We start from the raw sequence: 15,032 nt of genomic DNA, 5'->3' as shown, positions 1-15,032 counted from the left end.
GCCCAAAAAGAGGAACAAAGCCATAAATAAAAACAACCCATGGAAAATAATCGGACGCAGCAACAATCACGAGAAAAAAAATTGCAAAACATGCAGATCACATATGAATATAAATAATCCGACGCAGGGACATCCACGAAAATAAATAAGTTGTTCAATGTGCATGTCAAACGCAATGAAAATACTAATGTCATTGGATGATATCAGAATATAAAATTGTTCAAAATATTTAAAAATTAAAATTACATTTCTTCAAAGTTGATGTTCTCCCATTCAATATCTTTCTTATCCAGCAGTTCCCATGCATGGTCATCAAACCGGTAGTAGAAGACTACCTCATCTCCGGGGATCAATTTTTTTTCATCAAGTAAGTGGAACCATGGGTCGGCAACTGATGGGACATCATTATGGATGGTGATGTCCCAGTGGGTGCGTTTTGCCAGTCCTCGTTGAAGGGTGATAAATTTCTTTGAAGCATGGACAAATCTTGATGCTGCTGCTGGAAGTATCTGTATGGAAAATGAAAATGGAAAGGAATGGTCAAACAGTTTGATCAGAAAGGAATGAGCAGGCAATGGAACGAAAAAAAAAATCAAATGATCATAGATGATTAAAGGTGCAGTGAAACCCACCAAGGGGAGGCTACGCTGTATCATGTCCTTTGTGACATCAGCTGTAAAAATATATCTCCTTTTTTATATAAGGACCTTTACACACAATTGCCTCTATGTAGGTCCGATGACATGAACCGAGAAAGTAGTATTTTTGTCAGAAGCAACACAACGGAGAATGACACTCTCATTTAGATCGTGTGCCCTTCTGTATTCCTTTAGGCCATCAGCAAAAAAACATTTGCCACCGTGCCTCCTTACTCGAATGAAATATTTGTTGCCATCATAGTGGAATAAAACATACTTTGGGTATCTGTACAACCATTGCCTATGAAAAGAGAATGGGACTTGCAGAAGGTTCTACATTGAAAAGCAGTCAACAGAAGTAGACAATAAAAGAATGAAAAATTATGTTAACTAAATGATGTTTGTCAGTGCGAATCCTAACCTTTTGAACATGAAATGGTGCAGTGAATCTGATGATGGCTAAACAATTGGATGACTGCAACAGGAATGAAATAAAAATAGTAAGCAACCAAGCAATTAGAGGAAAATAGATATAACAAAGATTAGAAGGAGGAATCGCAGGAAAAAAGTTACAATAGTTGAGTTGGATCTGGAAGTGCTCAGGTTTGTATGTTTATTTAAGATACAAGGGAGTTTAAAAAGCAATGTGGTATATATATATATATATATATATATATATATATATATATATATATATATATATATGCCACAACTGATAGAGAAATCTTGCGCCAATTAAATGGCCACTCCTCGATGGTTAATGTAGAATAGAGTGGCGAACAGTCGCAACTGATAGAGAAGTGTTGCCCCGATTAAATGGCGACTCCTCGATGCTTGGTGCAGAGTAGAGTGGCGAACAGTCACAGCTGATAGAGAAGAATTGCAACAATTAAATGACAACTCCTAGATGGTTGGTGCAGAAAAGAGTTGCAACATTTTTTTATCTAAGTTTTTTATTCTTAATCATACAGGCAAACGCGAAAGGAACGAAAAAACTCATGAAGTTTGTTAATTTTAATCAACATTTATTAGTTTACCATTTTTTTACTAACACCCAATTTTCATTACTGCGTTTAATCAAATAAAAAATTAGAATCGATAGCATGTCACATATTAATATGCATATATGTATAGTTAAAACTCATATAGTTTGGTTACAAAAGCTTTGCCTCACACCACAAAATTGACTTTCTGAAATAATATATTTATTATACATAATATAATTACTTTGGTAACACCTGTCATATTAAATATATCGTGATTTTTTTTGTTCATATATTTGTTTTCCTGCATTTTTATAAATATCAATGTTGCTTCTGGACATTGAGTCAACAAAAAAAAATACTTTGGCTGTCTACACTACCACAGATACATTCACAATGATTGATATGACTCTCCATATCCAATTTTCCCATGCTGCATTGAATGCTCGACAATCCTTAAATTCATTCGTATTGCGGGACTTATACATTTTCACCAACCACTATGTCAATTCAACATTTATTCTCCACAAAGCACTTCTTCAACACTCAACAGATATTCAGTTTTCATTCCTTGAAGAAAAAATAGTAAAACTGCTCAGAGACTGGCTTCAGAATCATCCGCTGACTTAACGAATACAAGTAGCAGTTCTGATTCATCAACAGCTACAAGCAAGGTCAATGTCAAAGCAACTAGGTTGTTGGTTGCTCTACGTATTGGTGGACGTATCTTTTTTTTCTTAAATTGCTTCCAGGTGTCATGTGATGCTGGATTGCCGGTCCATTCTGTTTTCTTTCTTCTTCATTGTGTTTTGTTTTTTTCTTTCTTTGTTGCCTTTGTTTCTTCTTCATTTTGTTTTCTCTATTTCTTTCCTTCTTTTTTTTTTTGTTTTCCATCTTAGTTTGTTGTTTTCCATATCAGTTCTGTGTTTTGTGTTTTCCTTTATGCTTATATAGTTAAAGTTGAGATTTTTGTTTTCAGCTATTATTATTGTCCGTTTTTGGTTTTTCCTGTTCAACTTTTGTTTCGTCGATTATGGTTTTTGCTATCGGGATTTTGTTTCATCCATGCATGCTGTGTTTGGCAAGCAATGTAGTTTATTTTTGCTGTTTTGGTTTTGCCTTTTCAGGCTTTGTTTCGTGCATGCACTATGTGTTTTGCAGGGATTGTTGTTTCAACATGGATTTGGTATTTGACAGAGCAATGATGATGATGGGTCGAATGTTTCCTAATATCTATGCATGTTTAGTTGTTTCCTTTTTTCCCCAATTCTGGCTTAGCTTATGTCATTCGGTGTATGTTTTGGTTGTGTTATAGCCAGATACCCGTAGGCTACAAACGCATCACAGATTCCATGACTAACTTAGCACATCCATAATTTAAAAGGAAAAGAGTGCAGTGAGCCAATCCCATGACACAAATTTTCCAATTAACATCAATCATGGCCATAACGAGAAGAATGTAGCACATGATTCTCCAATCAGCTTCATAACTATTTTAAAAAAAAACCATATATAACATGTTAGGAAATTGTTATTTGTTCTGTTTTTTCATGACTTTGAGTGTCTTATCACGTTACAAATCCTTTTTTTACCATTATTCTTTACCTCAATTGTGTCTGGATAGGGAATAATACTGCTACAATTCGAAATTTCGACCTATATTGGTCTCTCATATTCAATAATATTTGTTTGCTTTCTGGCCAACTGAAACAATCTGAAAACTTGGCCATGGCTTTTTTATTTTGATTGTTAATCCAGATTCCATTGGAAAGATACTTTATGTCAGCAGCCTATTTTCATCTCAATGTTTAATTCCAAAATAGACTTAATGTGAGCTGTTAAGTTAGGCATGAGTATTACCTTGAAAGTTTGATCCAAAAGATTATAACCACATTTACACCAATCAGAATGCTGCATAACTTTTATATTTGTTTAGTTTGGAAGTTTTTCATTTTAGTCATTCGATGATACATTGATTCATTTAATTATGTTGTTGTCATTCTCCACATATTTTAAATTTTACTATTTCAATACCATACTTGATTTATATTTTTGCATTTCCTCTTACTGCAGATTCAATATCAAATTCACACAGAACCATTAATCCTACAATTCACTACAGTATTCCGCAATGATATGGTAATGTTACATACCAATTGTTTTTATTCTTTATTCAGTTTCATATTTGCTTTCTTGCTATGATTTTTTTGTAGGACATGATAGAAGTTCTGTCTTTTTACCACCGACAATGGGCACCAGATTACCCTGAGTTAGTTACTTTTAGATATGACGGAATAACATACCAAATCAGGCTAAGGCAGCATCATGGAAAAGTCTACTTTGCGGAAGGTCTGGACGAATTCAGAAAATATTTATCAATTTTTGAATTTGTGATCATTAAATTCTTGGCATGCAACAACAAATCCATCTTTGATCTTTATTTCATTTCCTCACTGGAATGCCAGACTTGTGGGAAGCCACAACTTATGTCAAGACAATATATTTGGACAGTTGAAATCACACAATCGATGCTTGGTGCACCAGGACCATTGGTAACAATGAAAACCTTTTTAATGTTGCTTATTAATTCATGTTTATATATCATGCTATTTTTTTCCCATGCAGAGGCTCCCTAATTGTGTCATGCCGCATGTAAATGCCTGTGGTCAACACATGACTATTCTTTGGAGATTTGGACCTCCATTACAGTGGAATGTCGTGGTGGTTGACGGTGGAGTTGGGCGTAGATATGTTGTACAACCATGGTATCAATTCCTTGCAGATAATAATTTCTCCCACGGTGATGAAGTGTCCTTCTATTGCAGGAGCATTGACAAAATATGGGAAATTGTCATCTGCCGGAGAAAGAATTGGGACTACTAGATTTAGTTTATGTGCTTTCATTTCTCTATCATTCTGTGTTTTATAAACATTTTTTCAACTGCATGGTCTCTTTCTTATTAACTTATTTGACTTTGAACATTAGATATATTATAAATGTTTAATCTTTTTAATTTTAAACATTAGCTCAAATTTTATTTATGGTTTGCAAAAGGAAAAAGTCTAGGTGGCAAGAAAATTGGAAACCAGGGGAATACAACTGATCCCCGATAACAAAGTCATCTGCTGCATCCTCTTCATCATTGTCCAATACAATGCAGCTTAATATGACTGTTAATTTGGTGCTTATACAGCTTTTTGAAATATATATCATGTCTGAATAGTTGACATTATTAATGCCTTTCATTTAAGTTCTTTCTGGCTATCCTTTCCTGCCTGCAGATGTTTTCATTTTATGAAGCTTCGACATTCTCTAATTTTTACTATATTCTGGTGCCTATCCATGTTTTTCGTCTCTGCTGTCATTTAATTGAAACAAATTATAAAAGATATTCTAGAATAAAACAACTGATTGTCGCATCACCATAGTTTTATCTTAGACATTACATGCTGCAGTCATTTCATGTTTATTTCATGCCTATTTGACTGCTTATGTTTTACAGACCGTGTAATTTCCATGTTATGTTAAGCTTGATTAGCATCACAGATTAGCCATCTTGTTGTACTGGTTTTTTCACATTTTATTCAATTATATTAACAACTTTGTTAGATACTTAACTCAATTCTAATCTTTTGTCCTCTGCATTTAGTTATTTAAGCCTCTATTTCTTTGCACCATCACCAAATATAACTTCTTTTGCTAAGACAGCATAGTCAAATGGTAAGTTGTGTTTTTTCAAATTGTCTCGGACAGCAAATCAAGCACTCATTTATATTGCAGTCTATAATAGCATTCAATTGTTATCACGTTAATAAAATGCTTATTTTGGCAAATTTTGCCTATACTGGTTTGGATATTGTTATTATTTTGTTCTGCTGTTTGAGCAAAATGGTGTATACTTCTGTAATTGTTATTATAACCTTATATTAATCGCTTTTCTATTATCCTAATTGTCTTGATCGAAATATGCAAAAACAATTTTTCCTTTTCTTTCCTTGCCATACAGTTATATCTATTTTGTCAAAACACTATATACCTATATTATTGTAATTATTATATTATATTAATCGTTTATCTATGATTCTAATTGTCTAAATCCAAATTTGGAACAACAATTTCTTAGTTTTTTCTTTTTTATACATTTATTTCAAAGTTAATTGATGATATATTTAATAACTTTAATTAATATGTAACCAATTAATTCATTCCAACTAGAACTAAATGTCTAAGAAAAAAAACTTTGTAACCTCTATTTATTCCAATTTTTGTAAGCTTTTTTTTTTAAAAAAATGACTATTTTTTATTTTTCTGATTTTGGAAAAAAAAAGGACAAAAAAGAGTTGTTACCTGATCTATCAACCAAAACAGACTATTATTCAATAATAGCAATTTCTATTATATATTCTCATGCGCATTAAATTTACAAAAAAATCATCTCATATATTTATAATTATTATTATTATTATAATATGTGACTCTTCACATACAATCCTCAAACGCACAAAACATTCCGTAGAAAACATACGCATAAAAACCTCGAAGGCGTAAAAACCTTACAAATAGTTGCATATGTGACTCTTCACATACAATCCTCGAAGGCACAAACCAGTTAGTCAGTGAGTCTCCCACTTCTTCTTCAAAAACCATTCCGCTTCTACACATCCACCCAATTCGTTTTTACTCATTTGTATTTATCATCCAGAAGAACTTTAGACGAGTTGGTCAATATTTTAACCAAGGTATAGCACTAATCCCTGGTCTGACTCCCATTTCAACTCAACCGAGACAAGCATGGCTTCACATTCATCCTCGGCTACAAGCAAGGTTTTTTTTTGTCCTCTTTTATTCTATACATGGATTAAGAGCCTATTATCTATTATAGATGACATTTTGAGTGCATGCATACATATATTTTTGTTGATTAACATTACCCATTTTGACTCCCAAATTTAATTCCTATTTTGACTGCTACACCAGAAAAAGATCACTTTTTTTCCTTATCTCTTATGTTGCTTCGTATTAAATTGCAAGATGTTTCCATATATTGATCCTAATTTTTAGTACTCCCTCATGCATGTTGAATATTCTGACAACTTTAGGTTTTTTGGAATTAACGATCCATATTCAAGGGTTGTTGTCTGTTAGAGGTCATATATGATGCAAGCTCCATTAGAGCTTGTAAGCCTAGGATCTTCTTCATCAATGGATTCCTTTGCTTCTTGGAAGATAAATGGCAGCGGAATGGAGAAGGAAGAGAGAGAGGAGACGCCACTTCAAGGAGAAGATGAGTCTAGAAGAAGCTCACCACCATAGGAGGCCATGGATAAGAGCTTGGAGGAAGAAGGAGATGAATGAAGGGAGAGGGAGAGAAGAGCACGAAATTTTGTGCTCAAAAAGAGCTCTGAAATCTGAAGTTAATATTCAAAATGATCAAAGTTCAAAAAAATGCACACACATGACCTCTATTTATAGCCTAAGTGTCACACAAAATTGGAGGGAAATTCAAATTTCACTTGAATTTGAAATTAAATTTGTGGAGCCAAACTTTGGAGCCAAAATTTCACTAATTATGATTAGTGAATTTTAGTTATGGTTCAGCCCACTAATCCAAGATCAATTCCAAGATTCTCCACTAAGTGTGCTTAGGTGTCATGAGGCATGAAAAGCATGAAGGACATGCACAAAGTGTGACTATATGATGTGGCAATGGGGTGTAGTAAGCAAATGCTCACCTCCCCCTCTAAAATTTAATTGGATTGGGCTTCTACCAATTCAATTAAATTTATTTCCAACCACACACATCAAATATCCACTTAGTGCATGTGAAATTACAAAACTACCCCTAATACAAAAACTAGTCTAGGTGCCCAAAAATACAAGGGCTAAAAAATCCTATATTTCTAAGGTACCCTACCTACAATATGGAGCCCTAAATACAAGGACCAAATATAATGACATCCTAGTCTAATATGTACAAAGATAAATGAACCCAACCTTGGCCCATGGGCTCAGAAATCTACCCTAAGGTTCATGAGAACCCTAGGGCCTTTTTCAACAGCTCTAGCCCAATCTTCTTGGAGCCTCTTGCTCATGGTTCTAGTGATTGGTCCCTTCCTAGGGAGGATTGCATCAATATATAAATCACTCTCCAAGTTTTATAACTTATAATACTAATTTCAGAACAAAAGCTTTTCTACATTAAAAATTCAGGGTCATAGAAATTCTGTAATACAGGTCATTCAATATTGTCTGCCCTAATATACACAATACAAACAACCTCGCTTTTACTTTGATATTTTCTTATGTGTACTATTTGTGCTTAATTTTTTCCTATCCAGTTTTTGATTAATTATTCCATGTTTTGTTCTATGACAAATTTAATTAATTTTTGTGCTATAGGACCGATCAAACTGGTTGACGACAATACGGTTTTCGGCTGCATTCTGTGTTTCCAAGGTCAGCATTCAACCATTTACCCTATTGTCTTATTTCATATGTAACAAAATTTTTTTAATTAATGTTAACATGTTTCCCTGCAGAACATCATTGAGGTTCCACTGTCTTACCATAGACAGTGGAGGCCATATTATCCGACGTATGTTTTGTTTCAGCATAATGGAACCACACATTTTATTAGGCTTCGCAGATATGGTAGCCGATACTTTTTTTTTATGGCCTCAAAGAGTTTAGAAGAACTCACGAAATTGACGACAGTGTCATCCTACGGTTTTTTAGTGGTGACAAAAATACCACCTTCGAGGTGGATGTCATTGGATCTATCTTTGGCCAACGTCGTCCAAGGTCGGTTCTGACAACCAAAAGACACATCTTTACAGTCGATGTCACCGAACACATGATGCAACAGAGTCTTCCTTTGGTAATTATTTGCTAGCCACCCAATTATGTTCATGCTATTAAATTATTTAGTTTTATTTTGGTTTAACGCTGGCCACATGTTGTTATTTTTCTCACCCCACTTTTCTTTATGACAACAAACCTATTCTATTATTTAATTTTTGTCTTAATATTGGTCAAATTTAAATTACCCTAAGTACTGTAAATACAATACAGGAAAAACATTCAGTCATATGCTCACTATTTTTTTTTCAATGCAGGTCCTTCCACCAACAGCTTTCAGTTTTTGTTTGGATCACAAAAAATTGTTCCTGTTTAGAGAGGCTATGGCAAACGTCAACAATGGAAAATCACCATGCACGATGGTGTCCCATCTGTTGCCCAGCCATGGTTCCAATATCTCTCTGAAAATAATTTAATGCATGGAGATGAGGTAATATTCTTCTTCAGATTTGACGAACATGTATGGGAAGTTGTATTTAGAAAGGAAGTTATATGGGATGATGAGGACCTTTCCCACTGAAGATAATGCGCAGACACCATGGACACAACCTCTTTTTTGTTTATTTCTTTTATGTTTTTATTAATTTTGTTACTCAAATATCTGTTATTTATATGTTGATTAAGCTTGGTTATCATTTGTCCATTTTATTGGTTTTTTGCACATTTCCACATCCCACTTGCAACCTGTTGGTTGCTCCACTTAGTGTTGCAAGTGTCTTCTTTTGGTTAAATTGGTTACAGGTGTCGTGTGTTGCTGCGTTGGCTCTGTTTCTTCTTCATTTTGTTTTCATCTAAGCGTTGGGTTTTAGTTAAAAGTTGCCATTTTTGTTTTCAACTATTATTCTCCACTTTTGGTTTTTCCTGTTCAGCTTTTGTTTTGTCGATTTGGTTTTTGCTGTGGGGATTTTGTTTGACATTTATGTTTTCAGCTATTATTCTCTGGTTTTCGTTTTTCCTGTTCAGCTTTGGTTTCGTCGATTATGGTTTTTGCTGTACATCAGAAATACTATTATGATTATTATTTGCTCACCATTTTTTTCAGACTTTTTTCCCTGCAAGACTATTCTTCATACATTGTTTTCGACACAATTTATATGCATTTCTTCCCAATTTTTGTTTCCATTTTTAAAACAATTTTTTGTGGCTTTACATTTTAAATGTATAATGATACATGTCATATTGTTAATTATATCAATTGTAGATGTTTGAATATATATAGTTGGAGTTATAGTTTTTATTTTGTCATTCAATATATATAATGCATTTATTATATTTTCCCAAAACCGTGCTTTCTAATTATATTGATAGTGTCATTTTTTTTTGCTGCAAATATTTATCATGGAATTTATAATGTTATTCATGACTTAGCATAGATATAGTAAATGATTAATATTAGTATGAATTATGGAAGTAAAATATGGTTACCATAGTTTGTTTTTATAGAAATTTTATATGAAAGAATAGATAATATTTTACTGCATTTGTGTTAACTGTTATTTTTTTCCAAACAAAAAATCAAAATTATTTTATCAATATTTCAAAAAAAAAACAATCTCCATTTTAGTATAACATGTTTACCACATTATTTAAATTTACCATGTCTGATTATTATATTGCTAATCTGGATTTAAATTTTCTTAAAAAAACCATGATATCATTTTCCTTACAAATGATAGGAGTCTATTGTTACAACTATATTTAAATTGGGCCTTCAAAGTTTACAAGAATTTGTCTTCTTTTGATTATCAATTAGCACAACAATTTATATTCTTACAGGAAGATTCTTGAATTCAAATTAAGCATTGCTGCTTAAACGATTTTTATTAAAAAAATAATATGCAAATTAACAAATGTTTTTTTCCTATTCATTAAAAGTTACCATTTCATCAAATTCTATTTTATTTTATTATATTCATTATTACTATTATTATTATTATTGTTATCATCAATAAACTCTAAGTCGGGTTTTTTTTTCTCCGTTGTTATGCTTTAACCTCAAATACTATCATTATTATTATACCCTGAATTTTTTAAAATAATATTGTAATAACCTCTATTAATACAAATTCAAACATTCCTAACTTTCACCAAGACCGCTTCACCTTCAACACTAAAATTATTAGACATCCATTTCTTAAATAATACACACAAATAAAACACATTCGAGGGAAAAAATCCCTGTTTGTTGGTTTTTGGGTATATGATTCTGGCTCCAGCTGTCGCTTTCTGCATGCATTCGCGGTCATTCCTTCAACTACTACTCCAGCTTTTGCATGCATTCCTGATCATTCAAGAACAAAGAAATTCATACTCTGTCTTTGCGCATTCTCTCACGCTTTTCTTTCCTTGGTTTGGTTTCTTTCTTTTTGGTTTTTGTTCCTCCATTATTTAAAGTTCGATTTTGAAACTACTCCCAGGCTTTCCATTTTTGTACGCATTTGGTGTTTCCTAGACTTTTCTTGGTTCTTAGGTTTAAATTTTCCAACAACTCGAACTTTCCAATTTGTGTTGATTTCCTATTGTCGTGCATTTTGGTTTGAGTTCTTGCATTTCTGTTTTTGTGTTTACATTTCTTTACAATCACAACTGTTTTGCTTTGATACATGCATGTTTTGTGTTGTTTATGCATATTTTTTTGTTACCCTCTTTAACGACCGGCCTGTTGGGTGGTGTTTTTTTTTTGTATGCTTTTAGCCAGGGCAAACAAAATCGGGTTTAAATTTTCCAGCTGGTTGGAGTTTCCATTTTGTGGAGAGTTCGTGTTGTCGTGCATTTTGGTTTGATTTCTTCTGGTTTTGTTTTTTTCTTTACATTTGTTTACGGTCACAGCTATTTTGTTTTAATACATGCATGTTTGGTGTTGTTTATGCATGTTTGTTTCTTACTTTTTTTATGATCGGCCTGTTTGTTGGTGTTGTTTTTTGTATGTTTTTAGGCAGGTCAAACAAAATCAGGTAATAGCTAAGCTATCATTGCGAGAGTACTATTTTCCTATCGAGGTCACCTTGAATGGCTATTGATGTGCCATCATTTTCTCCTATTTCTTAACCCTTTTTGCCCCATTTTAAATACTGATTAGTCTTAATTGTCAAATTTATTAGGCAGTTTTATTATTTGGGCCCATTCAGCTAATTTGATGTTTTTAATCTAATTTCAGGAATTAATGAAGCATTGGGTTTGAATCCAGAATTGGGCTTGGGCTTGAATCCAGAATTGAGCTTGGACTTGAAGAGGGCAGACTATTTTATTCTACAAAATTAGATCTTATCTTATCTTTATCTTATCTAGATATTATTTAGATTTGATCTCATCTAGATATTATTTAATCTAGATCTTATCTTATCTAGATTTGAATTTCTCATCTAGATATTATTTAATCTAGATCTTATCTTATCTTATCTAGATTTGAATTTAATTTATTTATGGGCCTGGATTTAAAACAGATTTGTAAGCTTTGGGACTGAAAAACTATATAACAGCACCAAGGTTCTAGTTTAGGTCTCTCTTCGATTATTCGTTTTTAGTTTTAGTCTCTCTCTCTCTCTCTCTCTCTTCTTCTCTCTCCTATTTTCGTTTTTAGTTTTAGGCTTTTCTTAGACACTTTTTTGTTTTGCAATTCCAGTTTTGACTTTTCATTTTAGCAATAAAATTTCGTTCTTCAATCTATAATTTCGTTCTCTATTGATTAATGGAAGGCTAGATTTTCTGGTGTTGTTCCTTTTGAGGACGAAGCCCAACTCTCTTTGAGGTTTCGCTTGCAATGTGGTTTCTTGGCAGTTTTCCCTTCACCAGTTATCCCAATTTCGTGAATATTAATCAGTGCACGCTTCGTGTTCGATTAATTGCCTCTGAGCCTAACTTGCGTTCATGCTTAATGGACGAAGGGCTAACTGGTGTATGTGGTGCCTAATCACGTATTGAAAACCCTAAGTTGATTTTCGCTTAGTAAATTGAAATAGGGTTGGATTAAGTGGTTGACTGTTAGGGACGAATTCTCCATAACCCAGGATAAGAGAGTGGCTTCTGAATCAGAGGAAACAACCCGTTTTTAGTATTAGTAGTTTCGTATTCCATTTTATTTGTTCTGCTCTTTAATTACCAAACAACCAAACCCCCCCCATCGTTACTGTTACTGTTACTGCAAGTATATTATGAACATTTGGCTTGTCACTGCTCGTTGGGAAACGACCTAGGATCACTTCCTAGTTACTGCATTTTCATGTTTATTTGATTCGGGTACGGCCTCGATCAAATTTGGCGCCGTTGCCGGGGAGCAGTGTCCAAAGGTTCATAATAGCTAGCTATTGTTGTGTGTTTAATCCTTTCGTGTTTTATGTTTAATTGTTAGTATTGTGTTAGTATGTGTGTTAGTGTTGATTAGTTCACTGGTATTGATAACAGACAAATCCAGAATCCATATATCTAGGCTAATTAGACTTGTCAGGTTTTAGCGATTTTAATATATAGATTTTAGTCCTTATTTTCATTGTCAGTCTTCCTTAGAAGTAGTTATTCCTTATTTTTTACTGTTAGGTTTTAGGAGTAAGTATTTAGATTTAGTAGATTTAGATCTTATTTATTTGAATTTCTTAGAAGTAGTTATCTTTATCGCAATTTAAATATTTTATCATATCTTATCTTTAAATTTTTTTTATCTTATCTTATCTATTATCTTTATCTTCTATTTTGATCTTTCAATCTTTTATCTTCGAATTTTATCTTTAAATATCTTATCTTTTCTTTACCTTATCTTCTATCTTCTATTTTAAATTCTTATCTCTTGCTTTTAAATTGGATTTGCATTAATCTAAATACAAACAAAGTCCCTGTTTCAGTCTTGGGTGTTTTGCTGTGAAGATTGTGCTTGAAAACAAAGTAGTAGTAGAAATCAGCTTGCGGAAAAACAGGGTAGTAGTAGAAATCAGCTAGAGACGGATTTTAGCGACCACCCATGCTGAATTATTTGGGATTTTTTGTTTTAGTAGCTAGGGTTGTTATTTTTGGCTGAATTTTTTTGTGGTAACTTCTTTTAATCCATATTTTGTGGGAAAATAGCTAGAGCCTTTAGTTTGGTCAGATTTGAAAGTTCCAAAAAACTAGCAAATTTTGTGTTTGTCAAAACTTCAAATGGCCATAACTTTTGCTCCGGTTATCAGAATCGCAATTATTATATATGCATTTGGGGTAGAAAAAAATTTCCTACGCCGTGGCAGCCTGCTATAGGCTGGCTGAGGTCTCCATCGTCCAAAAAACCGATTCTGTCAAAAGTTTTTTATTTTTCAAGTTTTATTCACTTATTTTTCTTAACCTACCATTTTTAGCTTTCATAGTTAGACTTTGAATTTTTGTCTGAAATTTTTTGTGCTATCTTCTCATCATTTTATAAGGTTGCTCACAAAATTTCAAGTCATTTGGATATCATTTGAGGGTAGCTGTAGTTCAAACCTACACCTTTGTTTACATGACAAGGCAACTAGTTGTGTGCATGCTGAATGTAGTGTATGACTAGAGGCAATCCATCTGACTTACAACCCTTTGATCCTGAGATAGATAGGACATTTCATAGATTAGTTAGGCATCATTTTATACCTTTTGATCATTCTGAGCATTCCATAACTGGTGAATCTGTGCATTCTGTTATTGGTGATTTTGAACATCCTGATCTTGAGCATTATAATTTTGAGCATTCTGATTCTGAGCATTCTGATTTTGCACATTCTGAGAACATGGCACAACCTCCACCTCGTGAGAGGACTCTAAGGGAAATGGCTGCACCTGATTTCACCTACGAAAGCTTGTGCATCCAATACCCTGATGAGGATGTCCCATATGTTCTTAAGACTGGACTGATTCATTTGCTTCCAAAGTTTCATGGCCTTGCAGGTGAAGACCCGCACAAACATTTGAAAGAATTTCACATTGTCTGCTCTACCATGAAACCCCCAGATGTCCAAGAGGATCACATATTTCTGAAGGCTTTTCCTCATTCATTAGAGGGAGTGGCAAAGGACTGGCTGTATTACCTTGCTCCAAGGTCCATCACGAGCTGGGATGACCTTAAGAGAGTATTCTTAGAAAAAAATTTCCCTGCTTCCAGGACCACAGCCATTAGGAAGGATATCTCAGGTATTAGACAACTCAGTGGAGAGAGCCTGTATGAGTACTGGGAGAGATTTAAGAAACTATGTGCAAGTTGCCCCCACCATCAGATTTCAGAACAGCTTCTTCTCCAATATTTTTATGAAGGACTCAGTAATATGGAGAGAAGTATGATAGATGCTGCCAGTGGTGGAGCCCTTGGAGACATGACTCCTGCTGAAGCCAGAAATTTAATTGAGAAGATGGCCTCCAACTCCCAGCAGTTTAGTGCCAGAAATGATGCCATAGTCATTAGAGGAGTGCATGAGGTAGCTACAAACCCATCTGCATCATCTGAAACTAAGAAGCTTGAAGGCAAACTGGATGCGTTGGTCAACTTGGTAACCCAGCTGGCCTTGAATCAGAAATCTGTACCTGTCACAAGGGTTTGTGGTTTGTGCTCCTCTGCTGACC

At 33.8% G+C, this 15,032-nt stretch overlaps 1 non-coding gene across 1 annotated transcript; it reads right to left on the bottom strand.

Moving 5' to 3' along the window:
* Nucleotides 1-14,584: 14,584 nt before the first annotated feature.
* On the bottom strand, nucleotides 14,585-14,691 carry LOC114380665. Its single transcript, XR_003659838.1, has one exon. It is a non-coding gene; the product is annotated as a small nucleolar RNA R71 (small nucleolar RNA).
* Nucleotides 14,692-15,032: the final 341 nt, after the last annotated feature.

Source organism: Glycine soja, chromosome 12 (genome assembly GCF_004193775.1).
Source record: "Glycine soja cultivar W05 chromosome 12, ASM419377v2, whole genome shotgun sequence".
NCBI lineage: Eukaryota > Viridiplantae > Streptophyta > Magnoliopsida > Fabales > Fabaceae > Glycine > Glycine soja.
Note: the sequence above shows the minus strand (reverse complement) of the source record. Positions and strands in the feature narration are given on the sequence as shown.